We start from the raw sequence: 27,865 nt of genomic DNA, 5'->3' as shown, positions 1-27,865 counted from the left end.
ATCTGAGTTTAACCGAGGGCAGATTGTAATGACTTAGACGCTCGGCACGAGCATTTCGGAAATTGCACGACCTGTCGGGTGTTCGAGAAGTTCTGTGTCTACAACAGGTTGCGAAACATAACTAAAACCACTTCCAGACGACGTGGAATTGGGCTGCCACCGGTCATTACAAATGACGCACGTCGTAGACTGGTAAGACAGGAAAGGCGGCGAACTAACATCAGACTTTAATGCTGGGCAGAGAACAAGTGTGTCTGAACAGTGCACTGAACACTCATAACGATGGGCCTCGGCAGCCGACGACACAGGCCACTGCCAATGTTAACACCACGACACCGTCAACTACAGCTGAAATGAGCTCGTGATCATCGGCAGTGGATGCTGGACCAGTGGCAGAGCGTTACATGATCTGATGAATTCTGATACCTTCTTCATCATGCCAATGGGAGGGCGTGAATCCGTCGTCTTCCAGGGGAACAGCTCCTTTTCACCTGTACTATAGGAGGGAGACAAACCGGTGGCGGCTCCATTATGTTATGGAGATCATTCACGTGTTCATCTGTAGGTCCAGTGGAGCTCGTGCAAGGCATCATGACGTCCAGGGAGTATCATACATTGGTCGTAGACCACGTACATCCCTTCATGACGATATGTTTCCCGACGAAAGTGGCTTTTTTAACAAGGTAATGCATTATGTCACCAGTCCAGGAGCGTGACTAAGTGGTTCGAGGAACACGGTGGGGATTTCCAGTTGATGTGCTAGCTCCTCAACTGCCTGATCTGAGCCTGACGGACCACATCTGGGATGTTGCTCAACGTGGCGTTAGAACACATCGACCACTTCCCGGGCTTTAGCTGAAGTAGGTGACTTTAGTAAACAGATATGGTGCCAACTCCCTCCAGTGACCTACCAAGGCCTCAGTTTTCCATGCCACGACGCGTCGCCACAGTTATACCTGCCACATGTGGACATAGCAACTGTTAAGTGCCGGCCGGTGTGGCCGAGAGGTTCTAGGCGCTTCAGTCTGTTATCGCGCGACGGCTACGGTCGCAGGTTCGAATTCTGCCTCGGGCATGGATGTGTGTGATGTCCTTAGGTTAGTTAGGTTTAACTAGTTCTAAGTTCTGGAGGACTGATGACCCAGATGGAGACTCGCTCAATAGGTGGGACAAGAGGCGGCAGGTAGCGGTGTTCCTGTGCCTCATGGGCGATGACCGACAGAGCCCTTTTTTTAATTTTTTTTTTTTACTGTTAGATACGTGATCATGAACTTCTGGTTCATCAATGTATTTGAGTTTCAGGAAATGATTTAGATTTTTTTTATTGTGTGGGAGGACTTTGCTAGTGGCGGCTTTCATTATCTGGAAGATATACTGGATTTTAGAGGTTGAAGATGAGAAAGTCACCAAACAAATATTACTCTTTTATCAGCGTACAGACCGCCACCTACCTTCAGATGTTAATCCCCAGACTGGTGAACCACACAAAATCGTGCTGAAGTGTCTTACCTCAATAATTATGCTAACATATAGTGTCATTTTCTAAGTAGGATAGCTCTGCTGCTGATATTTCATCTCACTACGGCGTATGGACCTCGAGTGTCTACGATCTAGTAATAAAAAGTGGAGGGGCACGTGTGATAAAAATTATTGTTCGTAGTACACCTGGTAATAAATTACTATTGCTCTTCATACGAAATTCCTCCCAAAATAAACACGCTCATTTCAACACAGTGAACAGAGCCCAAACGGCAATTGGATTTATCTTAAAATGGCCGAGGAGTGTTGAACTTGTTTCCTACTTTAAAAAAATAAATTAAAATGTGTTCTTCTTAATGAACCAGAATTTTGTTATACGTCGATTATTATTTAGATAGAGAAAGACCTTCATCCTTTCACTGTGGATATCAACCTGGAATATACAACGAAACTCACATAACTGGGCTAATGAACAGAGGGGACGAAGGGTACTGGATCCCTGTTCGCCCAGGGCGGTCTAGTGACCTCGGCATACGAGGATAACGGGCCCTTTGTTCTCATACCGTCCTGTAGATCGCTGACATCACCTCGTGCCCGTGGGTGGTGAGGGGTTGAGGCTTATCTTATCCCAAGATAAGGAAAACAGTAGGCCTATTGAGGTTGAACTGGTAATGATACACTAATGACCTCGAGACCAGGAAGTATGTTCTAAGCAAAAATTACTGCAATACTTGTATTTCATGTAGCGAATTATTAGTTTTAGCTGTCATTGGGGCCATGAGCAAGGGGTGCCCACCACAGTTGTTGTGGAGCTCAAAGGTAAAAATGTTGTGCTACACCCTCCTGGTACGAATCATGGTGGAGACGAGAGTTACGTCTCTTCTGTGAGAGCGCTACAAGCAGCCCCAACAGCAATCAGTCAGGAAACCTTAAGAAAAGTGGTGAAGCATAAGTTTCCTAGCTGCCTTGATTCAGTACCACGCAGCTCTAACGGCGAAAACCCCACAGAATTATACGCATTCCAATATTTGCATTTTTCTGCTTATGTCGAAATTATTTTAAGCTATTCGTGAATACACAGTTTTATGGAGTAAGCTGCAGCAAAGAATAATTTATTAAGTCGGTTTAGTTATATGTCATCTTCTAGTGATTTTTTCCGTACTTCCGTGATGGTACTGTAATTCTGTTTCAGAATAACTGTAGAATGCACATAGGCACAGACCGTTTCGAGGCCAGGAGTGCATTATGTCCAATTTATTTGTGACGATGTGGACACGCGTGTGTTACGGACATGACGTCTGACTTGAGGATCATCTGGGCTGATGCCAGCTGGCACCAGGATGCTGGTGTTTGATGCCCACCATCTGCTGCATCAAGAGGAAGTTGTAACCAAGTATTTTTCATTATCAGTACAAGCAGCTACGAAATTAGTTTTGGAAGATTTTGTAGGTACTGGGGCTTTAGAACGCAAAGAAAATTATCTTTGTGGTTCCGTCAGACTGATGAACGCCAGGCTTAGCGTTCTTCGGAATCCCATTTTGACATAAAGTATTAGGTTGTCGACTGAGGTGAAATCGTGTTAGATCAAAGACAGCTGCCGGCGCAAATGGAAACTCTCAATGTTATTTACGCAGGGTATTTAGTTCTTGTGTCATTACTGAAAAGTAAGAAATTAAAGAAATCATTATCTGTTTGTTAACAGAAGGCTTCGAGAAATTCGTTTACTGGTACACACCTCTCTGTTTCTTTTCTGATATCCAGATTTTTTCAGGTTTACTGAACTGATCGGTGAATGACAAAATTCGAATTCTTCGTACTGTTGGCGATCCATTATTAGCATTAAAATTACATACCGGTTTTTGTGTCGGAAAAACATAACGAGCAATATAAAGACATGAAAAAAAAGAAAAAAAACGTGAAAAAGGCAGGACATAAACCATCAAAGTTTGTGTATCTTGACCATTGCTATGTCATTTGCTCAGAGGTAACAAGTTATTTTATCTTTCTAACAACATTTAACGCTTTTAATTTCAGAAAATGGTATGTGTTAGTGCTAGGATAAAGTATGCTATCGTATGATTATCGTAATTAATTTTAATAAAACACCAAATTTGGGTTATCTAGAGGCGTTTGTATTTGTTCACACTCGTTTATCATCATTCATAGTTAGACACTAATGTTTGGAATTTATAGAAAGTATCTGGCCTAAGTTTGCCGCTCTCATTCCAGGAAAAAGAAAACTGTTTATCTATTACCTGTGCTGTTTATTTGTGTTATTAATACTACTAATAATCGCTTTGAACTGCAACAACTTCGACGCCATTAGATCTATTGTTTCCTCATCGATCCACGTCTCCCGGTAGGTTATGTTATTTATAATATATTTATAAAGGAAACTGTCATCAGTCACCTCACAGTCAGCTCATACTTGCCTTATATTTGTATTTAAATTATAGTTGCTATGTCTGTCGTAAGTGTTTAAGAATAACGGAGACGTCAGTTTGAATACAATCTTCACTTTCGAGAAAGCCACCAGGAACCGGCTAAGTCAGACAGTTGTCACATTCCTACCGCCTGTTAAAGCCGGTTGGCGCAAACTGTCACGTGGCCCGTCCGAAGTTGTTTTGTCCCTGTGGTCTCTGCTGACTCGTAAGAGAAGATGTACAGCAGATCTCCTCTTTTCAGTACCTTCACCGAATAAGGGCTGTTAGTTTTGGTTCATCTCTACCGCAGCTTTTATTTTAGTTAAGAGTTGTCAAAGACAACATGAAAAATTATTTGGATATTTATACAACTGTGAGGCATAGACAAAACGTGGTTCGAATGTAAATATAAAACTCTGTTAAACATGTAATGTATGCACTGATTAATTGCGATAAATCAGAATTACCTGACTAATATAACAGAAATGCGTCATAGTAAGTCTTATGCTGTCTGCATACACTGACCCTACGTTGACAAAAATGACGAAAGGTATGTTTTAGTCGTAACAGCTTAAAGCGCTGTGAAAAGTTTAATTTCAAATAAGTTTGTAAATGCGTTAAGGAGCTCTATATCAGTACATTAGGAAGGCTGTTGTTACTATTTTCTGTGATGCTTGTGAGTGGCTGTTCCCTTCCGTGTTTTACGGTTCAAGGAAATTAATTTTTTGTTAAAACTCTTTTGCTTGCAGTTAACTTTTTTTAAATTCCTTAGTTCGGTTCAGTTGCAAACTTACTTTTTTATTTCCTGTACGGTATACTATCGATACGTAGGAATTTATATTATTTTGCTGACGTTGCGACTGTAATGCTGTGATACATGCGATGAAGCTCTGACGTTCAAGATAACGAAAAGGAAGTGGGCGTACGAATTTCGTCCCCTACTGTACATGGACATACAAAGGTACCACTTCTTCCTTTAAGCTAATATCGAACGAAGCCCCAAGACACCAAGTGTGCGTAATCAAGCCTCTGCACATACACTTCGCTATCAACAAAGTTACAGACACTGGAATAAATACCATGGCTCTATGAATGCATGCTCTGGCGGCGATATCCACTAATAAAAGATTCTCGGTTTTCAAGCCGCGTCAAGTGGTTAACAGCTCACGAGCACATAAAATTCACAAAGTAAGTAGAGAAGGACGATTCCATGCCGTTTCTGGACGTCCTTGTCCACCGTAAACCCAATGGCTGTCTCGGTCACAGCGTTTACCGCAAGCCAACCCACACGCATCGGTGTCTGAACGCCTCCAGCTACTACCACCCTTCACAGAAACGGTCTGTTCTGAGGACCTTGGGACATCGAGCTGAAACCGTCTCAGAAGCTGAAAATCTGCCAAGAGAACTAAGCCACTTACACAAAGTTTTCAAGGAAAACGGCTGCAACGACAGACAAATTTCGCAACTAGTTTCATGTAATGAGGAGCTTCTTGAAGGCAAGGTCGCAGGTTCAATCTTTTGTAAGGCTCATTTGAAAGCGCTGTGTTAACAATTATGACAGGATAAATGATTGGCTGCTGATGACCCACCATGTGCATCAAGAGGGCGACAGGAAATGAGTGTCCGAGAGATGCAGAGATCAAACTTCTATGGATGTATGTATACACTTCACAGAATGCATATCGTCGTCATTCAAGAAATGTTGAAAACAAACTGTTAACTTGCACCACGAACGCAAAATGAAAAATGGTGCGCCGCAAAGATCGCAAAGGGTAGCACCATCAGGATTGAAGGCAAACTTGTTGAGAGTTACAGACCCTGCAGGACGTTCAGCTAGGTATCCTCTCATAAAGAATATATATAGAATCATCTTGGTGTGACGGGGTGATGAAAAGTAATGGAATGTGATGGCATGCAACGGAACGCGATATAGTCTGTCTTAGAGCTTATATTGAAACTGGCTATTATTTAAGGCTTGGCTACAGATTGTGCATTAATATGTTTTATATTCACGTAAAAAACAAACATAGGGAGGCTGAATTTGTCCAGTGGTTCCAAGTGTTATGAAATGCTATGTCACACACTTTTCGGGAGGTATAGTTTGCTCTAAAGAAATATGATTCTTATACGCAGTCTAGCAAGCAAGAAAAAGCAAGTTATTTTGACCAACTATTGATCAAATGTAGTGCCCATACCATAGTTTTAGTTCTCTTAACTTCACTTTCCCACTCTTGCTTACTGTGACGTAAATATTACCTACTGCCATTGCAAGATAGCACACTCGAGATATAATCGCAGCGAGTAGAGCATCTTTGATTTCTCGCAGCACAATAAATAACTTTCCAGCCAGTTTACCATCTAGATTAACAGTCGTCGAATTGAATATGAGTGAACGGCCTTGTCGCATTGGAGACACCGGTTGCCGTCTCATCACCGAAGTTAAATGCCGTCGGGCTTGTATGGCACTTCAATAGGTCACTGTCCGGATCAGCCGACTGATGCTGGCAAGCAGGGTGCAAACAGCCCTTGTGAGGACAGTTCAGGAGCTACTTGATTGAGAGGTAGTGGCACCGTTAACTGAAACTGACAACAGCTCAGAGAGCGGTTTGCTGACCACATACCCCTTCGTATCCACATTAGGTGATTCCTAAAGGCTGAGAAATACACGGCTGCCGGTCGGTACCGTAGGACCTTCAGGGCTTGTTCGTGCGGTATTTGTTTTATAACAGTACTCGAATGCGTCACGGCACTGATGTTAGTTGATCTCGATACCACTCTCTTGCTACCTTTGATTTCCAGGGCTCCTTTCATGTGCATTTTCTCTGCAAATCTCGATTAATCGGAGTTCAAATCAAGTTCCTTACTAAACAAAGAGATAAGAGTGTTTATGGTTCAAAAATGGTTCTGAGCACTATGGGACTCAACTTCTGAGGTCATTAGTCCCCTAGAACTTAGAACTAGTTAAACCTAACTAACCTAAGGACATTACACACATCCATGCGCGAGGCAGGATTCGAACCTGCAGCGCCTAGAACCGCACGGCCACTTCGGCCGGCTGAGATTGTTTATTTCTTCTAAAAATTTTCGGGCCGATTCCGCACTTTGCTGTGCATCGTCAAATTGACGCTTTGTTTGAAATTTTGTTATCTTACGTATTCCAGTTCTGTGGCACTGTTTGAAGTACTTCTCTTGAAGTAATCTATGTCGCGCGCCATTTGATGTGTAAGGCGTAGTAGGTCAGTACGATGCAAATCCTGTAAATTGTAGCGAGCAAACTTGAAACGCAAAAACAGCAATTTTTTTTAACAAGTGCGCTTTGTCCAACCTTTAGTGTCCTAGTTTTTCATATACTCTACACGGTCATACTGGGGATGACTTATTCGAAATCTGTTCATAATTGTTCGTTTTATAATGTTGCGGATGATCTTCCATGTGCGCAATTATATTTAGTACTGACTCCTTGGGCAACGACTTTGTTTCACCGGAGATGGGTTTTGTGGCTGCCTGTTCGACAAGGATGGTGAACTTTATGGCTCGACTCCTGTTCAGCATCACTTTCACTTGTAAAGCACATATCGTCATCATTGTACTCCTCATGTACATTGTCCGCACAGCCGACCGTATACAACACCAAACATTCTACTGCTTCATCTTGCAGAAACACTAGTATCTACTGTCACTTCTTTCTCACTCTGCGAAATTCCTTAGGTTCCTTCCTGACGAACTGCCATATTCGGAAACTTTTGTAAATATAATGCAATCTTCACTTTGTTTATCGTTGCCAAAGCTCTGCTTTGTATCAAAACCTCTAGCACTGTTGTGAGTTAGTTGTCGACTAAGTAGTTCAGTTACGCTACGTACCCGCATGCTGCGCTCACCGTTGTACGAGGGTGAGTCGAATGAAAACCTTAAATTTGTAATAACAAATCGAAATTTCGCGCCGTTATCCTGTAAGTTGATAAGCGTGCTAACAAACGGCGTGCAGAATGGTCTGTGGGTGGCAGCATAGTGCAGATGCACACATACCGTCGCAGTTTCAGTATAAAGATGGCCGCCCCACTTTTGACTTGCACCAGGGAAGAACAGCGTTCTGTTATTCGATTTTTGCGTAGTGAAGGTGTGAAAGCTATTGAAATTCGGCGACGAATGAAGGTTCAGTACGGTGACCCATGTTTGTCACAGCATGACATGACAATGCAAGGCCCGACACTGCCCGTACAACAGTTGCAACAATCAGAGACATTCCTCATCCACCATACTCACCAGACCTTGTCCCAAGTGATTTCCATATGTCTAAACCACTCACAGACGCAATGAAAGGAAAGAAGTTCCGTTCCGATGAAGAGGTACGCCACGCGGTGCATGAGTGGTTACGCGGACTACCAAAAGAATTTTTTTCTAAAGGAATTTATGCACTTTGTAAGCGCTGGAGGCCTTGCATTGAGGGTGGGGGAGATCATGTTGAAAAGTGGTACAGCTTTGTACCACTTATGCACAATAAATAATATTAAAAAAATTTAAGGTTTTCATTTGACTCACCCTCGTATATACCCCTATTGTGATTGCGTGATAGACAGTATGTGGTGCTTCGAATGCCGTAAACATCATTGGCTCTTTGCGACCTTGCACTCAACGGGTTCCTTGTAAGCCACGAAAGTAGAAGTCCTCCGAAGAAGACACGAAGAATAGCGGGTTTTGTGGCTCATTGACAGGGAAGATTAGCCAGCTCTTGAAAGACGTAAAATCAACACAGTCTTCAGGACGCCAGCAGAGATCCAGTAAGCAATGAAGTCTTTGAAAGGCAATGTAGACCCTATAAGGCCTGAAATATACAAAATATGGAACAGCACCACATAGAACATGAAAGGTGTTACAGCCTACGCTATTCCGAAAAATCGACTGTGACGGAGCATGCAGTGGAAAACGTATACCTAATTGCATTCGACGAGACTTCTGTTAGTAAACGGACCAACGGCTTCTGGGATGGCGTAATAAACGAAGCAATAGAATTCAAAATAGCGATCACCCTTAATAAATAATGTGGATTGCAGCTGAGAACTGCGTTCGAACTATTATTGGGGAGCTGAAGCGGGTGCGACAGTCGTTCCACCAAAATATTATCATATACCGACGGTTGAAAATCGTATTGGTTTAAGTTAATATAGGTAATTATTCAATAATGAAGGTTTCTGCGTTTCACACTATAGAAAAATCAGTGAATCATGGAGAGAAGCTTTATTGAAAATTTTTAGTAGTCTACGTATTTAACTTCCCTTTTAAACTAAACAAGTTTCTTTTATAGTAGTCTTTGTATTTTGTATGTATTTGCGTTTCGAGAAACACGAAGTTACACCACTGGGTATGTAAAACAATTACTTATACCACATTGAGGCTGGGTATTAAAGTAAAAGAATTATTTTTGAAAATATGTTCACGTTTAATAACACATTTATAACAATATTGTTATAAGATTAATATCACCGCAAGACGTATCTGTTGTATCAGTTGGCAAAATTGCGTTTGTTACGAAAAAAGTAAAAGAGCCTGTTAGATCGTCATGCAAAGATTTTGTTTGTTACGTGTGCGAGACACGGTAACTTACTGATACTGACGTGTTTCGATCCTGTAACATGTATGTGCGCGACCAGAGTTTTGAAGAATGAATATCATGCTATGTAGAGATTTCCTATAGGCCTGAATGCAAATAATGCTGTATCACAAGCTTGTAATATACTTCTGTTTGTCTCTTTCAGCGCACTAGCTTTATGTAACTGAATAATCACTATGAATCTATCGTCATTCCGTTATTCAACTTCAAGTGTTTGCAGGATGCCTGTGAATAAGGTATTCCCGTAGCTCTAATAGTGAATTTGAGGAGTGGTAGTGAGTGTATTGTGCAAAGCGAGTCCGGCTTTAGTTATCCCTATTAAATGGGGATAGTGACTGCGCAGCTGTGCTTGTTTAATAACAGAGCTATAGTCACACATTTGAAAAAATATTCTAGAGCTCTTACTTCCTAGCCGGCCGGAGTGGCCGTGCGGTTCTGGGCGCTACAGTCTGGAGCCGGGCGACCGGTACGGTCGCAGGTTCGAATCCTGCCTCGGGCATGGAAGTGTGTGATGTCCTTGGGTTAGTTAGGTTTAATTAGTTCTAAGTTCCAGGCGACTGATGACCTCAGAAGTTAAGTCGCATAGTGCTCAGAGCCATTTGAACCATTTGAACCTCTTACTTCCTAAATATGTTATGACAATTAACCGTGAGGAATACGGGTCTGGAGGGAAAAGATAATGTTACTGCTTACAGCGTGTTTGCGTGGGTGAAATCAAGAAATGTGTGTAATGTGCTATTGGGTATTTATGTGAAACTCATTACTACAAGTTCCGTAGACAACTTGTACCATTACCATGTGACATCTATTTTATTTGACACCCGACGTATTTCAATGCATAAACCCCGCTTTAAGCACTAGGAATCAAATGCGCAACGTCACACTGATGGACCACCATCAATTAAAATGTATTGGGTGTACAGCTGGAGAGATCAATAATAATAATGTCGGTTCTCCAGGCAGCAAGTTGCTATTACTTTTTTAATGACCTAATTCTTTTCTTCATGGTTTCTACGATGATGAACGTAGACAAATCATATTTAAAGATGCTCCATACAGGGTGGTCCACTGATCGTCACCGGGCCAAATATCTCACGAAATAAGCGTCAAACGAAAAAACTACAAACAACGAAACTTGTCTACCTTGAAGGAGGAAACCAGATGGCGCTATGGTTGGCCCGCTAGATGGCACTGCCATAAGTCAAACACATAAACTGCGTTTTTTAAAATAGGAACCCCCATTTTTATTACATATTCGTGTAGTACGTAAAGAAATTTGAATGTTTTAGTTGGACCACTTTTTTCGCTTTGTGACAGATGGCGCTGTAATAGTCACAAACATATAGTTCACAATTTTAGACGAACAGTTGCTAACAGGTAGGTTTTTGAAATTAAAATACAGAACGTAGGTACGTTTGAACATTTTATTTCGGTTGTTCTAATGTGATACATGTAACATTGTGAACTTATCATTTCTGAGAACGCATGCCGTTAAAGCATGATTACCTGTAAATACCACATTAATGTAATAAATGCTGAAAATGATGTCCGTCAACCTCAATGCATTTGGCCATACGTGTCACGACATTCCTCTCAACAGCGAGTAGTTCGCCTTCCGCAATGTTCGCACATCTGTTGACAATACGCTGACGCATGTTGTCAGGCGTTGTCGGTGGATCACGATAGCAAATATCCTTCAACTTTCCCCACAGAAAGAAATCCGGGGACGTCAGATCCGGTGAACGTGCGGGCCATGGTATGGTGCTTCGACGGCCAATCCACCTTTCATGAAATATGCTATTCAATACCGCTTCAACCGCACGCGAGCTATGTGCCGGACATCCATCATGTTGGAAGTCCATCGCCATTCTGTCATGCAGTGAAATATCTTGTAGTAACATCGATAGAACACTACGTAGGAAATCAGCATACATTGAACCATTTAGATTGCCATCGATAAAATGGGGGCCAATTATCCTTCCTCCCATAATGCCTCACCATACATTAACCCGCTAAGGTCGCTAATGCTCCACTTGTCGCAGCCATAGTGGATTTTCCGTGGCCCAATAGTGCATATTGAGCCGGTTTACGTTACCGCTGTTGGTGAATGATGCTTCATGGCTAAATAGAACGCGTGCAAAAAATCTGTCATCGTCCCGTAATTTCTCTTGTGCTCAATGGGAGGACTGTACACGACGTTCAAAGTCGTCGCTATGCAATTCCTAGTGCACAGAAATGTGGTACGGAAGCAATCGATGTTGATGTAGCATTCTCAACACCGACGTTTTTTAGATTCCCGATTCTCGCGCCATTTGTCTGCTTATGATGTGCGGATTAGCCACGACAGCAGTTAAAACACATACTTGGGCATCATAATTTGTTGCAGGTCGTGGATGACGTTTCACATGTGGCTGAACACTTCCTGTTTCTTTAAATAACCTAACTATCCGACGAACGGTCCGGACACTTGGATGATGTCGTCCGGGGTACCGAGCAGATACATAGCGCACGCCCGTTGGGCATTTTGATCACAATAGCCATACATCAACACGATATCGACTTTTTCCGTAATTGGTAAACGGTCCATTTTAACACGGGTAATGTATCACGAAGAAAATACTGTCCGCGCATGCCGAATCTTACGTGATACCACGTACTTATACGTTTCTGACTATTACAGCGCCATCTATCACAAAGCGAAAAAAGTGGTCCAACGAAAACATTCATACACTACTGGCCATTAAAATTGCTACATCACGAATATAACTTGCTATAGACGCATTGACGGCACCTTGAACAGTGGACGTTACATGTCAGATGTGTTACTACCCGTGGCTCTACCACCCTTCATTCGATCCTTGCGAAACCCTACATTTAAGCAGGATAATGCACGACCGCATGTTGCTGGTCCTGTACAGGCCTTTCTGTATACAGAAAATGTTCGACTGCTGCCCTGGCCAGAACATTATCCAGATCTCTCACCAATTGAAAACGTCTGGTCAATGTTGGCCGAGCAACTTGCTCGTCACAATACGCCAGTCACTACTCATGAAGAACTGTGGTATCGTGTTGAAGCTGAATGGGCAGCTGTACCTGTACACGTCATCCAAGCTCTGTTTGACTCAATTCCCAGGCGTATCAAGGCCGTTATTACGGCCAGAGTTGGTTGTTCCGGGTACTGATTGCTCAGGATCTGTGCACCCAAATTGCGTGAAAATGTATTCACATGTCAGTTCTAGTATAATATAATTGTCCAATGAATACCCGTTTATCATCTGCATTTCTTCTTGGTGTAGCAATTTTAATGGTCAGTAGTGTATTTCTTTACGTACTACACGAATATGTAATAAAAACGGGGGTTCCTAAGTAAAAAAACGCAGCTGATATCCGTTTGATTTATGGCAGCGCCATCTAGCGGGCCAACTATAGCACTATCTGGTTTCCCCCTTCAAGCTAGATGAGTTTCGTTCTTTGTAATTTTTTCGTTTGATTCTTATTTCGTGAGATATTTGGCCCGGTGACTATCAATGGACCACCTTGTATACAGAAGATGCCGGAGTAATGTGGACATTCTCAGCAAGCATTGCCGCGCGGGGCTAGCCGAGCGGTCTAGGGCGTTGCAGTCATGGACTGTGCGGCTGGTCCCGGCGGAGGTTCGAGTCGTACCTCGGGCATGGGTGTGTATGTTTGTCCTTAGGATAATTTAGGTTAAGTTGTGTGAAAGCTTAGGGACCGCTGACCTTAGCAGTTAAGTCCCATAAGGTCTCACACACATTTTTTTTAGCAAGCATTGCATCATAGTCATTCAAGTATATGATGTTTGCTAAAACATGGAAGAGTGCAAAGTGGTTCGCATATTTCTACCATGTAATTAAATGGGATGATCCTGGCCTACCCTATAAAGATATTGTGACGTCGTTTCAATTATTCGATCATCATGTACGTGAAGGGGAAGGAGAAGATCTCATGGGTGTGTCGAATCTTTGAGTTTGCTGCTATTCAAAACCTGGAAATCTACAGGTCTCCTTCTCTCCTTGGATTCAAGAAGAAGAAGAAGAAGAACATGTGTGGAAATAGTGTTTCTGTTTCTGCTTATGAAAATGTAAAATTACTTTGAGAAATAAATGAATTTTTACCTCAAAACCTCTGTGTTCTTTTTTTATTTTTATTTTATTTATTTATCTTTTTTTTTCAGCCCTGTTCCCGCTTTGACAGTGTACAGTTTTTACCACATGCTATGTCTGTGGATTTCTTCAAGCACAATAGATATAATTTTAGACAATGTCTGCTATATATCTTTGGAAGCGGACACGGTCACGAGGCTCCTGCTCCCATAACACAATTCGTGCCGCACGATAGGCGTAATTACATGCAACCATTCTATTTATTTTGTCATCTTCCATCTTGAACTTCGCATTCTTAGTAGCACTCATCTTTAGCAAAACTGATATCATTTGTTACCTGCACAGCCTTTATATACATATACATACATAATGCAACAGGGGATATGTTTTTTATGTAAATAACAACAACAAAGGCGTATGGTGACGATTTTTTTCTTCGTTTATTCAGTTTACACAAATACAGCATAGTTCTTGAGGCACAATATAATTCTTGAGGTACAATGCAGTTTTGCTCGAGTGATATGCATATCGTCCCAAGGTAAAGTTTGAAGGAGTTTCTGGAGTGGCGCCTGCATAAAAGTAGCATATCAAGGAAGCGGAGCGTAATTCTTGGCGTCATTCGTTTGGAGAATGAAATGTATTCCTCAACACTCTCAGACATGACACTGCCCTGATCTTTCTCCAAACTGAAATCAGCCAAGTGCTCAACTAGAAATTGATCGTCATACCCGCTTAAATTATGGAAGGAGACGGGTATGTACCTTGGTAGCTTGTACTTCAAATTGCATGCATTGTGAGATGCCCCACGGAACTTCGCTTTAAGATGACAGTGGACCCTAGAAGGAGTTTCTGCTTTTCTGTCTAACGGCAACCACGTTATTATACAAATCTTCATTCTGCTTCGATTCGGTCATGGGAACGTTGTCGCTGTAAAGCTTATCCACCTCCCATGAAAGATTTTCGAGCTCAGTGAGCAGCCAAACTGCAGGATTATCCCCCACATAAGATGTATAGTTGTTAAGACAGGAATCATAGGACGATACAATTTGGCACGCTGCCGCACATGATACGTGTTCTTCTGTAAAGGTGTTAAACTTATCAACCTCCCATGAAAGTCTTTGAAGCTCAGAGAGCAGCCGAACTGCAGGATAATACCCGACATAAGATTTGTAGCGGTTAAGAGTGGAATCATAGGACGATATAATTTGGTATGCTGCCACATACGATATGTGTTTTTCTGTAAAGGTGGTATGTGAGGCTGTAGGGTCACCTTCACAGCGGGTCATAGGAGCGAGGAGGCATTCAAAGTCAGCATACACTACAAAAGGGGAATCGCTCCTGGTGGTGACCATTCTTGAACATTATGAAATTGTTCTCCGCAGTAGGCATAATAACACGTAGGCCTTGGAAGCACAGTCTACTAGATGCGCTGCTGATAACTTGTCTGAGGAGAAATAATTCAGGCACCTTAAGCAAATATGCTTCACACGACCATCAGTTGATAATTGGGAGGAAAGGAGTTGGGACATGTCTTTGATCCAAACATAGTGATAACTATCACCTTCAGAGAAGAGCAGCATGCTTACACGCAGCTCACGCTCACTGTCAAATTTTTAGAAATGGTGGGGGCCGACGACAATGTGCTTGTCCTGCTCATCCGACTTGCTTTTCTTCTCAGGGCCGTTAATAATATGAACCGATATTCCAGTATTCTGCTCCTCAAATTTAGGTATGTCCCGGATTTTCAAAAATGGTTCAAATGGCTCTGAGCACTATGGGACTTAATTTCTCAGGTCATCAGTCCACTACAACTTAGAACTAATTAAACTTAACTAACCTAAGGACATCACACACATCCATGCCCGAGGCAGGATTCTAACCTGCGACAGTAGCGGTCGCGCGGTTCCAAACTGTAGCGCCTAGCACCGCTCGGCCACTCCGGTCGTCTGTCCTGGATTTTGACAGGGAACTCGATACCATCAACGTTTTAACACTTATAAATGTGAAGGTACCTACCGTATTCTGATGTGTGCTCTGGATTCTGTTTAATATTTCTTTCACAAGCCAGTACTGACCATGCAAAACAATCCTGATCCTTTTCATTTTGGACATTAATGCATTAATGCTTATTAGCTATATCTTTAGGGAGCTTGATATAGCTAGACCCTCCATTTACCGGATCATAGAGCTGTATAGATGTCCATATGTAGTATTTGGTTGAGTGGTCTAGATGACCCTCTGACTTCCATCTCAGGAAAACGGGACGGTGTAGCACTCAAGGTGGATATACGAAACCACTCGACGATTGAGGTGCTCCGCATTAGCACGCTATTTTTCCTCCAATGATAATGAAGAGTTGTCTCTTCAACGCATGATCAACTTTGGGTGGATGCGACAGTTCGATTCAGAGCACCACACTGCATTAAATGGAGGGAAACCACGGATCATTGACTACTTTGAGGAGCTTTTTATCCATGACAGAAACGCACACCCTTAGAAAACGAACACTGTCACGGTAACCTGCTGTCTGGTTCTCAGTCCTCGTGAACGAGATTCACTCCTCAAAGGCGTCTACTATCACCGAGTATTCTAGCTGCGGTATAGTGTCACTGACCTCATTTCCTTCACTAAAAGGAGAGGGAACTGCCACTAGCCATAGGATCTTCTCAATTACTAATACTATAACTACTAGTCGATGGGGTTTGTTGGGTGGACAGTGATTGGCGAGGACTTTACTGTGGAGGAGGAAAAGGAGACGCTACATATTCGGGCAGCTGCGAGCAGCCTGGTTGCTGCAGCCCTGACGCACTAGCACGAGGGAGGGTGGCCCATGGACGGCAGAGCGTTGCTGTGGCAGGGGCGGCGGCGGCGGCGGCGGCGCCGGCAGCTTCCTGCGCGGCAACTAGCAGCACTGTTACTGGCGAAGCATACCTCACAGGTCCCCATTTAGATGTTATAGGCTTCGCCATGCAGTGACTCTCCTCCTGCTCCAAAGTGTTAGACAGGTACGTTGCTTAGCGACAGAAACTTAAAAATATGCTTAAACTACAACAGTTTTGCGCTTTCTCCACCAATTTGCGTGGACGTGGGTGGTGGTCGCTATGCATGGAACGTACTGACACAAACCCCGACTTGGCCATCTGAATATATAAAAGACACCACTTTGTGTTGGCTTGATTTACAAGCATCGATATTACGACAAAGTTTAGGGGAAGTGATGAACTCGATAAACTGAAAAGACGCTAGGAATTGTTTAAATTGTAAATGCATCTTTTATTGCAGTGTGAGAGCGACACACAGCTAGTGTGGGTGCAGACGTATCACAATTTTTTTTATATACCCATAATTGATAGTCAGAAGTGTTATGCTGTTGCGTGAGCGTAAAGGTACCGTAGCCAATGTTGCGACATATCACCAAACGTTTGTGGGAAGAAATAAAACTACTATTCACATAAAAACAAAACAAAAAAAAAAGAATCTGGTCGTAAGGGGAGGATAGATTTGGCGTGGCGAATTATGATTTCAACGCATTGAGGAGTATATCCGAGCGTAAGGGGTGATAGATTCATTTCATAAACAGCTGCACAATATAGCAATGCACAACTAGACCTGCTATAGTGTACAAACAGGACGAGCAGTACCGCTGATAAAAAAGTCCCCTTATTGGCGCCCCTAGGGGTATTCTCACGTTTTCCTTGTGGCCTATCGATAATGATGTTGATTACAGTACACAAACACGTATTTGTGATGTCTTTCAAATCCTTTCGTCCGCGGGGATGGTATTAATTATCACACAGTTGCGGACGCCTGTGCTTCGTAGCACTTGTTTGAGAGAGTCTTGGCAGGATGCAGCGCCTTCCGGAAACGCTGACTGGAAATCTTAAACGTCAGATACTTTCCTAGGACTGAAGAAAATCGAGACACGTAGGTGGTGTGAGTATGGGCATACCATATTTGTTCTGAGTGCTGTACACATATAAACGATGGCTGCACTGTTTGTCTGAAACGCTCATATGTTGCAGTGTAAATTTGCTTTGGCTTATGTTCCAGCATGCCCAGAGAAATCGACTGTATGTGCTATCGTATAGATTCAACACATCGATATGCGTAAGGGGAATAAATTATGTTTTTTTAGGGAGAAAATTACGTTCGCTGCAGGCATTGAGTTTCGTTTCACAACCACGGCCGTCAAGAGCAGACATTTCCTGCACATCGCTCGGTGTTAGACTGCAGCGGAAATCCTATTTAATTGTAGTTACACTGACAAATATGTTCCTGGTTGCCAGTATACTTCTGAGTCTGGAGATGGCTGAAGAAAACGTAACAGCAAGCAAGCATATCAGGACCAGAAACAGCATCTCAGCAGACGCCTTTGTTATGAGATGGGGCTTGCCGATCCTTTGTACACCTCTTCAGAGATTTCGAGAAAGCTTCCAGTTTATCACGATTTGGCTAACAGCTCCCCCTGGGTGGGTGAATAGTGAACTAATATCCAGAGTGCGTAGAGTTCCCTTTGGGCCACGTGTGTCGCGTGTGCCTGCTGAGAAAAATTGTGAAGATTCAATACGACCAGTGTTTGCATATTGATAGTGTTCGAACTCCAACCACTTAGATCCTCCTGAGGTGGGTTCTCGTCCACGACCGGCTGGCCTGTCTCTGGCTGACATCCACAGCAGCGGTCATGGGCCGTGTTTACGGCGGCAGTTTCCTCCGTCGCCGCTGCACTGTGGCACGGTGAGTATGTGGGATGTATTTGACGATCTGTAGACCACTTTTTGCAGGGTTTAATTGTCAGTGCAATACGACGATCTGTACAAAATAGTTTTGATACTGAAAGTCTCGTCTGCAGAAAGAAAAGGCGGACAGTGCTCCCACACTGGCAGCAGCAGCAGTTTGATGGGTAAATGCTGTAAAAGATGGGTTCTGCCGTTAGGATCACCATAAAGAAAGCAATCGGGGTTAATTGAGCTTTTTTCGTAAACAGATCCTGTTAGGATAAGAATTTCCATGCATGCAAGCTGAGATATCACGAAAGATCCTATAAAAGCGACGGTTAACTATTTCTGCAGATCTTTATGAATTCTGAGATGGGACTGATAAGTAATGGACAGGCTGTTCCGTCATGCCGCACCCTGTACTATTCTGGGGAACATTGCAAAACATTTCCATAGCGAGTTCAGAGGGGGACTTGGCTGTTATTTACATATACATATGATGTCAGTATAACATTGAAATCCTTTTAGCTGCATCTTCAAGGGTGAGCCACTTTGTAAACATCTCTCTCCACGCTAGACCTGCAGTTCTGCGTCATCACGTCAGCAACAGTGCCTAGGTTTCGACAGGTATTTCTCAGGTGTCATGTATGAAAGGGTTGAGACTGCCTCATCCTTTCAGGACCTTAACTGACACCTGCATGTGGTTCAGCAGCCTACAGCCGCGTCGTCACTTCACGGGGGCTGCCGGTGCACCCTGACAGGGACAGTGTGCTTCACGATCAAAAGATTTTTAACTGTGTACCAACCTGTGATGTGTGCTTCATGACGGTATTCCTTGTGCAATCAGAATTTAAAAAAAGGGAGATCGAATTAATTACTTCTTGCAAGTCCTTCATCTTTCCAAACAGTGGAGAATGATGAGCAAGAGAAATCCAAAGCCCACAAACTGAACTTTTTACAAATAAACAATGTACCCTTGAATTAGAATTCTTGATACCCTTCCTCTCCACCACAGAGCCGTCAGTTTCCAGGTATAGGAGGGTAGGGGGAGAAAGGTGTGTGTGGTGGTGAGGGGAGTCGATTTCCTGAAAATATTTTTAAATAAATAATAAACTATAATCCATACACTGCCTTGAATCCCCTTAATTGTTCAATTAAAGAATATTTCACATATTGTCTAAATTGTTTAAACAGTATTCTATACTCTGGAATCGATTTCCTGGCAAATTCATTAACAAAAGAAATAAACTACATTTCACACACTGCCATAAATAATTAAACAATATTTCATACTATGTCTAAATTGTTTAAACAGTATTCCATACACTGCAGTCAAATTACCTCCAAATGACCGATCAACTGAGTCTTTTTCCCGCAAATTTCCAGGAGGGGGGTTCACCAGAGTGGGAGGGGTTATTTAATTGATCAATTTAATTAACTAGTCAATCAAACTGATAAGATTGAGAGGAGCTATTCCAATTACTCAGACCTGTAACTGTACTTGTAGCAGCTTGCGGGACAGGTTGGGTTGGTGGTTTTCTGAGGGGGGGGGATGAGGAATGGGGGGGGGACAATATGTTAAGGAGTTGTAAATCAAAAGTAAGCATCCTTTTAGCAGAAAAACAATTTATAAACCTGTCAGTCAAAGGAGAACCATAGGTTTGTCCCTGAGTGTATACCTGCCTCTGATGTAGGCACCACACACTAACAAAATGCACCAGAACATAGCTTGTCCCTCTACTTACCAGACCCCTCTTTTGGAGTATCTTCCCAGCTGCCTCTTTCAATGATAGTAGCATTTGTAATTGAGCACTGTCATCTGTATCTGTAAAAAGAAGACAACAAAAAACTAAAATCAATAATTGCTTCAACAAATATTATAATGTGTTAATAATGTTAGATTATTTTTGGCTGGCTTAACATAGTTGCAGTTAGGTTATGTTAGATAGTTTTAATTATGAACATACGCTACATCATGGAGGATTGAAACCATAACTGAAACGTTTGTGGCAGGCACGTGACTAAAAGGTCCTGGCATGAGATAATGGTGTGGTTATGATAATAGTATGCTAAAAAAATATTTATAACCAAACCACCGAACAACAATTTTTAATACTAGAAATCGGCACACAATATTTTAAATTTAGCACGAGTCAAATTAAAAGGTCTCAGTAATGTTAGTTATTTTTAATAAAAGACACCTATCGGGATTAATTTAAGTTGAAAAAGAATACATAACCTAAAACATCCTGACAGTGACTCGAACTTTGGTTTTCGTTATTATTACAACTTCGTACACTGATAACCTCCATGTTGAGGGCATGTAGGCACCAACCAACCATCAACCACTTTATATAAAGATTTACTGACCTGATGACTAGCGTTATCTTGCTGAGGATTGTAGTCACTATCAGCGTCGCAGTCATCATTATTACGAAATATATCACGCATTTCGTCACTGTCGCTATTCATGGTAGTAATGTGTACCTTGCCTGATTTGTTATGGAAACGTAGACACAGTGGCTCACTTCACTGCAGCATGCCTCGAATCATCAGCAAGTTTGACGGTTTTTCGTGTGCTCCAAGGAGGTTCTGCTACCTAGCGACTAAATGTGTAAGTTATCTTACTCCACTGTGCGCCGTAGCACATTAGTTATATCAGATTCAAGACAGTTGGATATCTCGAACTTCAAAACATCGACTGAGCCCATTATGTTTCTCAGCTATCCATATGGTGCGAGGCTAAGCACAAGAGACGACACTGGTGATTTCGTGGGTGTACACTGAGATGACAAAAGTCATTGGATACCTATTAATATCATATTGTGCTTCCTTTTGCCCGGCGTGCAACAGCTCGACAAAGCATGGACGAAACAAGTTGCTGAAAGTCCTCTGCAGAAATACTGGCCACGCTGCCTCTATAGCCGTCCATGATTATGATAGTGCTGCCGGTGCACGATTTTCTGCACTAACTGACCTCTCGATTGTGCCCCATATATATTCCCTGGGATTCATATCAGGCGATCTGTGTGGCCAAATCATTCGCTCGAATTGTCCAGAATGTTCTTCAAACCAGTCAAGAACAACAGTAGCCCAGTGACATGGCGCATTGTCATCCATAAAAATCCATCATTCTTTGGAAATATGAATGGCTGCAAATTATCTCCAAACAGTTACGCATAACAATTTCTAGTAAATGATCGGTTCATTTCGAACCAGTGCATTCCATGTGGACATGCCCACACCATTACGGAGCTACCAGCAGATTGCACAGTGCCTTGTTAAGAACCGGCCGGAGTGGCCGAGCGGTTCTAGGCGCTACAGTCGGGAACCGCGCGACCGCTACGGTCGCAGGTTCGAATCCTGCCTCGGGCATGGATATGTGTGATGTCCTTAGGTTAGTTAGGTTTAAGTAGTTCTAAGTTCTAGGGGACTGATGACCTCAGCAGTTAAGTCCCATAGTGCTCAGAGCCCTTTTCTTTCTTCTGTTAGGTAGGTGATCATTTGAACCTTGTTAAGAACTTGGACTCATGGCTTCGTGGTGACTGCGCCACATTCTAACTCTACCATCAGCTCTTACCAACTGAAATCGGCACTAATCTGATCAGACCACCGTTTTTCACTCGTCTGGGATCTAACAGATATGATAACGAACCCAACAGAGGGGCTGAAGGCGATGTCGTGCTGTTAACAAAGGCACGCGTCGGTCGTCTGCTGCCATAGCCCATTATAGCCCTATTTCGTCGCACTGTCCTAACGGATTCGTTAGTAGCACGTCCCACTATGAGTTATGCGGTAATTTCACGCAGTACTGCGTGTCGGTTAGCATTGACAGCTCTACGCACAACCCGCTGTTCTCGGTAGTTAAGTGGAGGTTGTCGACCTCTGCATTGTCTGTGATGAGCCGTTTCTTTGGACGAAACGACAAACAGTCATGAGATAGCGGAAAAATGGTACTGAATGCGTCTTGCATTCCAGGAGCTGGATCATATCATTTGATTGCGCTTAGCACCGACAACAGAAACTACAATACTACGGGGTAAGCTAGGCTCAGTACAGCAAAATGACTGAACGTTTCAGAATCCTCTTGGTATTAGTGGATTACGTCACAAATATGAGGCACTATGCTGCTGACACACAACGCCAACGAGTATGAGTTCCAACCTTGTAGATAGTTTGACTACTCACAACGCTGTGGTCTTCCACAGCCGTATGAAAAGGAAGGGCGGCTGCTGACATTCTGCTGACGATAGTTCAGCTTGGTTTGTTGACTACTGTAGTCGAGACATTGTGTCTTGTTAGGCACGAGGAAAATAACGTGTGACATACAATAACGTAAGCAATACGTTCGTTGGAGACATATCACATTCACAATCAAATGCTTGTACCTGTGGTTAAATGTGTACCTCCAGATAATACTGTGTATACCCATTTCTTATTTAACATTAACAGAACCAAGTTATTGTAATAGATTCTCCAGTATCATTGTAACCAACCTTTTCTTCCGTTTGTCTCACAGATCTATCTACCTATCGCTTGCGCATTTGTCCCGCATTGTGCGCGGGGTTGGCGTGGTTAAATCGGATTTGGCATGTTAATTTGGAGGGATGGCCGGATGCCCTTCCTGCCGCCACCCCGTACTCCCCTGGATGGAATCAGAGTACCCCATCCGTCAGCATCTAGTGTAAATCATGGAAAATTGCGGATGTGTTACAAATGTCTGTGAGTTGTGTAACTGAGGCGGGACATGGGGACCAGCCCGGTATTCTCCTAGAGGGATGTGGAAAACCGCCTAAAAACCACACCCAGGCTGGTCGGCACACCGGCCCTCGTCGTTAATCCGGCGGGCGGATTCGATCCGGGGCCGGCGAGCCTACCCGAGTCCAGAAAGCAGCGCATTAGCGCTCTCGGATAACCTGGTGGGTTTCCCGTTTGTCTCACAGATATCAATATTGAATTGAGTATTTCTTCCTGTTAACAGGAATTGTTCTTTCTTATTACATGTTACTGATTGGCATACTCACACACCTCGAAGGATGCGCATTCCTTGAAAAATGGAGAAGTGCCTCCCAGTCAGACCATCCAGATGCAGGATCTCCATAGCTTCTCCAAATCACTCACATACTACCTCCGTTTCTGGTAAAATGAGATCCAAAGATAATATTGAAACCCAAACCATGTAGACAGGAGAAATGTTGTGAGACTGACAGCTGCAGTTTCCTTTTACGAAATAGCTGTACTTATTATTACGGTACTATTAAACAAGAAAGCCCAATCAGCAAAACTGAGACAATTAAACAGTGCGATTTCGACTTAGTGAAGAACTGCATTATCACACGAGAACTGATGACGATGGAGTACAATAAATAGCTTTTAAACTGTGGCAAAGGTGACACAGAAAAACTGTAACACAATAATAAACGATTAATAGATGACATCCGCTTCAGTTGTAATAATTTGTTCAATCCACGACCGCTTTCGGGATGTAAGAATTTCATCTTCAGGTGTATAAAAATTATTCTACTTTGTCGTATGTAACATATGGTCGTGTCAGTCAGCGTAAACGTTCCAAGTCGTTGCATTCTGGAATGAAACTGTTAGCAGTTGAGCAGCCGCACGCTATGGACGCCAGCCAGAGCTTCAGCCAAGTCATTTTATTAAACATTGCCTGTCATTGTGGATGTCCAACAAATCTAATTTCGTACAGTTATTCAAGGCAGACAGAAATTGCTCAAACAGTTCCATCAAACAGAAATTTTGTTACCAACATTAAGAATCATTACAGTTTAATAACAACTAAAATTACGTGTAAAAATGGAACAGGGATGTGAGTTGAAGTCATGAGACCATGTAATTTACTGGTACCTGTCATGAACCAGTCTGCACATTACTTGAACAACAGATCGTGTCTTTATGTGGTCTTGTAGGCACACAAGCATCATGAGCTCCTTTCTCTAATGGTAGTAATCAATTAATTTTTAACAGCGAGTTGCACATTCTAAAATATAAGGTCATTTACTTTGCGGCACTGCTCTACGGGGTACACAGGCTCTCATATACAAACGTGATCCAACATGGCACTTAACTGGAGCTCCAACAACTATCGACTGTGATTAAGCGACAGGGGAACATGCAGATGCGTGTCGAGAGGTCAAAAGAAATGACCAGAATAAGGGCATATGCTTTCACAGGGTCCCATAGAAGACTGAGGGACCAGCTACAAACTAAGAAACTAAGAAAACCGTATGTCTTTTATATGGCCAACTTAAAAGCACATTACTAAGGAAATGAAAGATCAGAAGGTACCACAAAAATATACAATGTCACCATAACCAGTTTTATTTGTTCTCCAAAACTTGTCTCCCCTGGTACATCCACAGGTGCTGGATGGACCTTCTTGTCAAAATGACTTATTAATAACCAGCATCTTTCCCTAGCTGTGCCACTACCTCTTTATTTGATACTTGAAACAAATAGCTGAGTTAAGGAAAATGTCATGACAGGCTGTCGCAAGAAGTCTTAGAGAGTCGAAGCGGATGGAAGCTGGCATTGCATTCGTTTGCAGGAAGTTACAGGCGGTCTGCACTGACACAGCAGGAATAAAAGCCGAGAGCTTGCAGTAGAACAATTTGCATATATTCAGCCTTGATACCACTGCGAAGCCGGCCGGAGTGGCCGAGCGGTTCTAGGCGCTACAGTCTGGAGCCGCGCGACCGCTACGGTCGCAGGTTCGAATCCTGTCTCGGGCATGGATGTGTGTGATGTCCGTAGGTTAGTTAGGTTTAAGTAGTTCTAAGTTCTAGGGGACTGATGACCTCAGAAGTTAAGTCCCATAGTGCTCAGAGCCATTTGAACCATTTTTAAATCACTGCGAAGGATCCAACGCAGCTGTCACAGCAAAAATACGGAAGTTAGTTTATAGCGATGATATCCTGGATTATTAGACGTTCGGTCCTGGTACTCTGCCATTTCCTTTGTTACTGTGACAATAAGTGATGGCCTGTTCAAGCAGTGTTGCGTCGAGAGACCATAAATACTGCCGTTTTCAGCTGTACATGGTCTCTCACCACTTGCAGCTAGTATGGAGAGGTATTTCATCACAGTCATCAACCTGAAACGGGTCATCGAATTGCTATTACTAGATGATGCGTTAGCTAGCTGTGGGGCTAGAGGCTACACCTAGGTCTCATACAGCTGGAAAATGAAATAATGCCTTCCAGCCAGGGACTATTCGCTGGCCGACTCCTACTGACTTGTGGCGGCCTGCATAGCGACCATCGTCCCCTGCGGCTTGACAGAGTGCTGAGCTACTGTGCTTCAATGGTGGGCACACTCTACTGGTGCAGGCCTCCAATGCTTCGGATCCTTGGCTCATCTCTGAGCACTCGATTGTTTCATGCACTGAATCATTTATCTTCGCTAGACAAAGTGCCCAACTACTATGGAGAACACCGTAGCTTTGAGATAGGCACCTGCGTGGGGCCTGATGCTGCAGTCCTTCGCTCGCTAGAGTGCTGAGGGCATGCTTCCGCTCCACTACTCTCTGACAAGGCAACTCTGTGAGTTGGCCATTCCTTCAAAGGCTGCGTGCGAGTTCATTACCTCTCTACATTCCAGGGCTGGCGTTCGTTCCTGTCTGCTGAGCACAGCAAGAGAAGAATACAATCGCAGTACTTTATGCAATAAATAAATAGCTTAGTTTCTACTCCTAATGTGTTATTAGTTGACATCCACCATGTTCGTTGAAGCTGCTACCTTGGTAATCAAGTCGCTCCGCCACAGCAACATGTAGTGGGGTACTTAATTACATCTGCCATTTTGACCCTTACTACAACCAGTGACAGCAAGGACTTCTGAGAACTAGAGTCAGAAGTGGAAATGTGGATTTTGAATGACGTCGACAGATGTCATGTACATCATCGAAAACGCAGTGGAGTGAGTGTAGCTACTGTTTTCTTCTTGTTTTTCTGTTTTTGTTTTTGCATGTTTTGCCTGAAGGTGTTGTGACATGGCAGGACCAGCGAATGACTTAAGGGTTAGGTTTGTTTGGACAGATGAGGACATAGGCGTGAGTCAGTTTACAGCTAACACAACAGAGGACTATGCAGTTATATGTCCAGTGAAGCATGCACAATGTAAGGTGTTACATCATAGTGCACACTGTACGTAATCATGCCAAGTAATATGGTATACATGCCGCAGGTATGGGTATTATACTAGGCTATGTCGTGAAGTAAAATGGCTTATGAGTGGGTGCAAATACAGAGAGTAATATTGTAGTGGTAGAGTTGTATTACTTTTAAGTGTTCTCGTTTTGTTTGTTGTTTCTTCCGATATTTTTACTTACTTGGGATATAGGGTTCTCAGTAACTGTACGAGTATAAAGCACACAGGGGGTTACCACCTAGGTGGCTCTACAATTATTATTAGAGCAGGTACCTCAGCTAAGAAATGAAAATAATTTATTGAATCGGAGAGGAGAGGGTCTCGTCCAGTGTACTCCTCCCACCTTACCTACCACTGGATTAGTTAATCCTCTTTTGGGCAAGGCAGAAGAGGATGTACTGACATTTATAGATAAGGTGTTAACAGCTATGAATGGCGATTTTGACTGGACGAAGAGTTGTTACAGGTGACTAAGTTGTAACTCACAGGAGAAACGAAAACGTGCCATAAGAAAGTGCTTGCTAGTGGATGCACCGGTCAACACAGTACAGAAACAATCTTCTGACAGGATGAAGAAATATCGATTGTGGAACGGTTACAGATATCTCAATGCATATGCAGCTACAGGTTTATACACAATACCAAATACCATAGAAACCCTCGGTTACTTGAGATAAGAGACAATGTAGATACAATCTAAGACAAAGAAAAACAGGTTGCACCACGAAGAAATTATCCGGATGGGACGAAAATCCGTAGATGTGCCGTACACGTACAGACAAACAGATGAATAAGATTTCAGAAAAATTGGATGATTTAATCAAGATAAGGGCGTCACAAATTCAGCAAGTCAATAACACGCTGGTTAACCTCTGGCCCTTATGGAAGCAGTTATTTGGCTTGGCATTGATTGACAGATGACTGAATGTCCTCATGAAGGATATCGTGCCCTAGCTAGTCAGCGGGCCCTCCCCATAATGCTCCAAATGTTCTCAGCTGGGGAGAGATTCGGAGGCCTTTCTAGCAAAGACAGAGTTTGGCAAGCATGAAGACTAGCAATAGTATGGACAAGTATTATCTTGCTGAAATGTATGCCCAGGATGGCTTGCCATGAAGGACAACAAAACGGGGCATAGAATATCGTTGACATATCGCTGTGCTGTAAGGATGGCGAAGATGACACTAGAAGGATCCTGCTACGAAAGTCATTATCTTAGTAATGTTAACAAAATAGCCGACTAAGGCGGTGGCGTAATAAATCAGTCAATGAAGACCAAAAAAGGTTAATTTCGGAATTAATTAGTGTAGTCACTAATTGTTGTACGGTGTTAGGAGGTAGTGCCATGAGTA

This window comes from Schistocerca cancellata, chromosome 4, assembly GCF_023864275.1.
Source record: "Schistocerca cancellata isolate TAMUIC-IGC-003103 chromosome 4, iqSchCanc2.1, whole genome shotgun sequence".
NCBI classification, from domain to species: domain Eukaryota; kingdom Metazoa; phylum Arthropoda; class Insecta; order Orthoptera; family Acrididae; genus Schistocerca; species Schistocerca cancellata.
The sequence above is the reverse complement of the archived record's forward strand: the minus strand, read 5'-3'. Positions refer to the sequence as shown.